Source organism: Crinia signifera, chromosome 4 (assembly GCF_055691185.1).
Source record: "Crinia signifera chromosome 4, ASM5569118v1, whole genome shotgun sequence".
NCBI classification, from domain to species: Eukaryota; Metazoa; Chordata; class Amphibia; order Anura; family Myobatrachidae; genus Crinia; species Crinia signifera.
The window spans coordinates 164,334,353-164,340,352 of record NC_139220.1 but is presented as its reverse complement, the minus strand read 5'-3'; positions in this window follow the sequence as shown (position 1 = coordinate 164,340,352).

The window sequence follows — 6,000 nt, the reverse complement described above, 5'->3', positions numbered from 1 at the left end:
CCCCAGAATATTATACGGTATAGTAAATGGTACCATTACAAAGTACAACTTGTCCCGCAAAAAGAAAAGCCCTCATGTGTCTATATAGCCGGAAAATTAAAAAAGTTACGCTTATTTGAACGCAAGGAGGAAAAAAAAAAAAAAATTACCATAAAAGGCAATGTCGGGAAGGGGTTAATATTGGTAAGCTAATAAAAATGAAAATAATATAGCATGCATACATAATAAAAACAATCACAATATGGCATAAAATATGTTTGTGTATTCCTCACCAACCAGCATAAAAAGGTGTACTGGAGAGTCCTATTTAAGGGGTCCATATACTGTATAGTAAGTTCCCAAATAATCATCTAGAGGGAGAACAAGAGTTGCAGATTCTTTGCATGGAGTGGCCCAGGTTGGCACAAATAACCACCTCCTACTGCAAGTTCTTTATAACTGATGGTACAGTATGTTCTCGACATTCAGCTACAAAGTGTTCATTGTTCCTGTATTTGGTACTGGGATATGCCTGCTTAATACTGGATGTGGGATCATTACCATCAAGACTGCTTCAATGAACTATCCGCCAATTCCCAGGCACAAACATGCAGCTACGTGTCTAAATTTTAGTCAGCCGGCAGGGTGACTAGGGACAGATATGGCAAACTGCTATAAAGACGGGGTATGCGTCAAAATGTTAGTCAGCCAGCAGGGTGACTAGGGACAGACATACGGCGAACTGCTATAAAGATGGGGTGCGTGTATATTATTTGGCATATCTTTATTTACCTTCATGTATTGCTCCTGTAGAATTTGGATGATGGCATTACATTTCTCAGGTATTATTAGTCCCAGAGCTTGAGAGGATATACAGTAGCGTTGCCACCAGTCTCTGCTCAGCTGAAATAGGCCTCCTAAAATAGGTGTCCTCATTTTGGATTAAAGGGGTAACTAGTGTCAGAAGCTCCAAGAAGGTAGGGTCATCCATACGAAGATAATTCCTGAAGTCATCAGGGTTGTTCTCCCATCTCTCCTGTACCAATGGCATATGGGAGAAGGCGTCTCGCCTCAGAAGCCAGTCTCTGGTCCAGCAGCTGCGATTCTTGCTCCTCTTTTTTTATAGACTGCAATGTTGTGGCCATAGCAGCAAGAATGCAAGCACGAACCTTTCTGTTCCTCAAGCTCATGATGAAAGTGGTAGAAAACAAACAGAATGAATGAACGAACGAACGAACGAACGTACATGTTCTCTGCACAGCCAGCACTGATGTAAAAGGAAATCACTTTTGTTTAGGTTCTGTACTCACGCCTCTTTGTTTAGGTATGCCCTTAACCCATCCCATTATGATAATATTGTTTATATATGATGTGTCAATAGCCCAAATTGAGAGAGTGTGTACGGTGGTACAATCTTTTTCTTGTGACTGTTTCGTCTGGAGTAAATTGGCCGTCGGAAGAAAAATTGTACAGGTGTGTACGCGCGTATCGGCTGGTGTTTGTGGATGGTCGGTCGCGTGTATGGTCGATCCAACGCTCGCAGATATTCACGTGTCTAGGAATATAATATAAAAACAGGAATATAAAATCAGGAATATAATAGGAATATAAAATCAAATTAGAACCCAATACCAAAATATAGATTATGGGGGAAATTTACTAAGAATACGAATACAACAAATTGTATTCGTATTCTTGGTACGAATGAATACAACTGCATACGTCGTATGCAAAGTCGTGTTCCGGAGGGGAATTTACAAAGCAGTCATATACGACTGCTTTGTAATGAATACCTACAGGCAGTCTGCACGGATCAGTCCGATCCGTGCAGGCTGCAAGGTGTAAAATTTTTTTAAAATAAATAAATAAAAAAACAGCGTGGGCCCCCCCCCCCCCCACAGCTGTAACCAGCACCAGGCTGAAAGAACCGGGGCCGGTAGTTAAAAATCAGGGAACCCGACAAATAGGGGTTCCTCAATTTTTAACAACTAGCCCCAGGCTTCAGGTCTGGGGCTGGTTCCCAAAATACGGGGGACAAAATGAGTAGGGGTCCCCCATATTTTAAGAACCAGCCCCAGGCCAAACCAGCCAGCAGGGTAATGCCACAGCCGGAGGTAGACTTTTTATACAAAGCATTAACCCCCTGACCGGTCAGCCAGGCCAGGGGCCCTGGGGGAGTGGGGACCCACCCAATAAAGGGGGTGCCCCCCTCCAGGACTTACCTGACCAGGCTGAAGCCTGGTGCTGTCCCCGGTGGCCCTATGCGGTGGCCACCGGGCTGATTGAGTGTAAAAAAAATGATTAAAAAACTATTGTTTTAAACTGTGCAACTATGAGTCCCAGCAAGCCTCCCCGCAGTGAATTGTAGGTAATAAGCGCTCAAGTTATAGTTGGCGTGGGTCCTTTAAATAAGACTATGAGAAGGTCTAACTGAAGTATAAAGGGAGCTGCAGTCTATCGGGTGGGTCCTAGACACCTTGTTAAGTACAGTTTAGAGAAGAGAATTGGATAAACTGCGCTCGGTACTTATGTATTATCTGGCTCCCATGTTAAATGCACCCCATTTTTTCATACCCCTACTATCCAACTACGCATGGAGTTGAATTTATATAGTGTGGCGAGCACAGCGAGCCACTGTGCCCAAAGCGTGGTGAGCGCAGCAAACCCCGCGAGGGGCCGTGGTCTCATAAGAAAAACGGGAGCCCAGATATTACATAAGTACCCTGCGCTCACCTGTGATGCACTTATGGTATGTGTGAAAATGCAGTATGTAGATAGATCAAATGAGTAGATGAATAATAAAGATTGAGAGATGGTATACAGATAAAATTCAAAGAGAATTTATTGATCAAAATAAAGGTTATGTTGTAGTGGGAAAATGTATGGAGTCCTGGTATTTCAGGAATAGGCCAGCGGGGTATCACTCCACAAGGCCTATTTATGAGGTATAAGTATGACCTATGTAGGTCCCTTTAATCTATAGGTCCCTTAATAGGAACCTATGTACCTGTGTGGGTGATCGCAGCGGTCTGTCAGGGCAAGGGGATAAGGGAATGCGCTTTGGCAATGTTATTAGTCCACAGCAATGTGAGGTGAAAGAGTCCCGTGGATCTTTGTAAAGTCTCGTAATAAAAGTGCTGCAGAGGATTTAAGGAATGGGGAGGTAATTGTTCAGTGCCGTGTGGTATTAAATGTTGCCGGCATGGAGGGCAGTGAGCGGCATCCCGCTGTGTGCTCTTACCGGATCGATGTTAAAAGGTTCTGCCGCCTTGCTGTATCTGTTGTTTGTAGCACTGGTGAACGTACAGCAAAGCCTCCCCCGCAAGCTGGGTCTTGGAGAACCAAAAGTCCCAGCCTGCGGGGCATTAAAGGGCCCGCTGGCACTTGTAGTTCCACAGTAAAAAAATAGTGAAATAAATACACACTGACACACAATAAAACTTTAATTCATCCAAAGCCCATACATACTGATACTTACCTATCTTGATCCCATAGGTAGGTCCCTGGCTCTTGGTCCGGTGCCTTGTCCTGCTCCATGTCGGTGGTCGGCTCCATGTCGGCGGCGTCTGTGTCGGCGGCGTCCATCCGGGTCCGAAGAAATCCATGGGGGACCTGTGGAAGATAATCCTACTCACCCAGGTCCTCCATGGAAGATCTGAAGTTTTGATCCGACGTAGTCCTGGTCTTCTGTCACCTTCTGTGACACGCCGGCGACACCATCAGTTTCCCGCATCAGACTGTCAGAGAGGCGCAGAGATCCTTCATCTTCCGCGCCTCTCCATAGAATAATTCTATTGGCCACTAGGCGGCCAATCAGGAGCCGACTTTCTCAGGGAAATTTATAGGGAAATCTCAATATTAAATTATATTGAATATCAACCTTCTAATAGGGTGTATGGTCATAATTGTCCCTGTGTTTGCAAAGATAGTTGAATCATCTTTGCAGCCTGACCTTTTTCCTGAACAACCAAAGAAAGCAAATGTTAAACCACTTCTTAAAAAGAATAGAGAAATACAGGTGCAATCATGCACTGACCACCTCACATTTGGAAATTCCTGCTCCTAAAAGCAAACCTGAGAGTTGCTAAACCACAGAGATGAACCTTCACTTTAAGAAAAATTAACACATAAGAACGCATATGTTTGTACAAATTATCAACATTTTTAATTTTCTTTAAAACCCTATTTTAGACCTTGACAGCATGACCATCGACAAACCAGATTCAAACCTTAAATTTTCAATTTCAATTCAAGGAAATATTATTGAGAATCTTAACTAGAAACCCACCTGTCAACCCATGATACTTCAGTTATGATCCATTCTAGTGAAAGTTCAGGAGAAGTCATAGAACCAAAATCAGTCATGGTATGCATGCTGAACGATCTTCTAATGGAAAGAGAAGGGGGTGACTGTTCAGTCTAAATCATTCTGGATCTCTATCCTGCATTTATCATATAGCATTTAAATTTATATTTAACTAATTAATAGTCATGCTTAGTTCTATGAGCCTTATTCTAATTCACTCCTAGAGGCTAATTCCTTCTTAGCTGGACAAAACCATGTGCACTGCAGGGGGGCAGGTGTAACAGGTGCAGATAGAATTAGATTTGGTGAGTTATTTTGTTTCTGTGCATGGAAAATACGGACTGCTTTATTTTCACACTGCAATATAGATCTCATTTTGAAGAAAAACCCCACCCAAATCTAATTGTCTCTGCACATGTTACATCTGCCCCACCTGCAGTGCACATGGTTTTGTCCAGATAAGAAGGAATTTGCCTTTAAGAGTGAAATAGAACAAGGCCCTATATACCCATGCTAAGCAATGATATACACAATACTTCTCACTGAAATAAACTAAGGCTTCTCATTGTGCAACATGGCTGTACAGTAGTGCCCACATACATTTCTGTGCTATTTGTGTGGTCTATGAAATGGTATCTATGTTTCACCTGAAGTGCTTGAAGCCTAATTCTTCTAGTTCCTTGGTATTATAACTGGGTTGTGGGGTTTCTGACCAGTAGCTCAGCCAGCAAGACATTACACAGGGGCAGAGGTAGATAGCACAATGGATCACTTTTCTAGTCCCAGGAAAGTAATAAAGATCATTATCTGTGTTTAACTTTAATTAGGATTGTGAAAGAAAACAGTACAGTGCCACAACTACAGGAATTGCCAATTAGTCCCTAAGATGACAACTGCATAAGTGCCTGTTTTATTTAGTCATTGGAATGTTGCTTTCGTACTGTACCTTCAGTCATGCCATTTAAGGAAGAAGGGTGGGTATTTTATGTAATAAAAAAATGCAAGTGCCCTTCATAGTGACGTCATCCCTCACATGTTAGAATGGAGACTCCCTTTATCCTCAGCAGATGCTGGCAGTGGTGTGAGGAGTGGACAAACAAGAGCTTCCAAGTTTAGGGCCATCTTACTATTTTGGCATACTGTGTAGATGCCCATTGATCCACAATTCCAGGGGGCCTTTTGAGCAGGGGTGGGCTGAGCCAGAGAGCATCTGCCTCCCTGGCTGATGCCTATGGAGCTTCATGGGAGGCAGGAAGATAATGCTAAAAAAAGGGTAGGTACTAGAAGTACCAGATGGGGGTCGATACTTAACACCAGCGCTAATGAAAAGAGACAAATACACTTCCCTCAGAATTAGGTAACGTTCCTCTTCTCCACAAGTAAATAGCCTGGGTTTAAACAATCCGTTACTCGATCATCACTGCATGCGTCCAATCCCATATAGGTATCCAAATTCCCTCATAAGAAGAAATAGAAATATATGGTGCAGTACAGACTAATTTATTAGGACACAAATTAACATACAATGTATAAAAACATCCAGGTGATATGTAGAAAGGGTGGAATTTACCGCAGGGGGTGGAGAACCTGATCGAACTGGTTCTCAAATGGGCATGTATGCGGCGATCTGAACCCGGGTCGGTCACAGCAGACAGTCCCACAAGCAGGCAAAAGTTCCCTTCTTTAATGTCCCCTGGTCCGGATGGCAACACAGC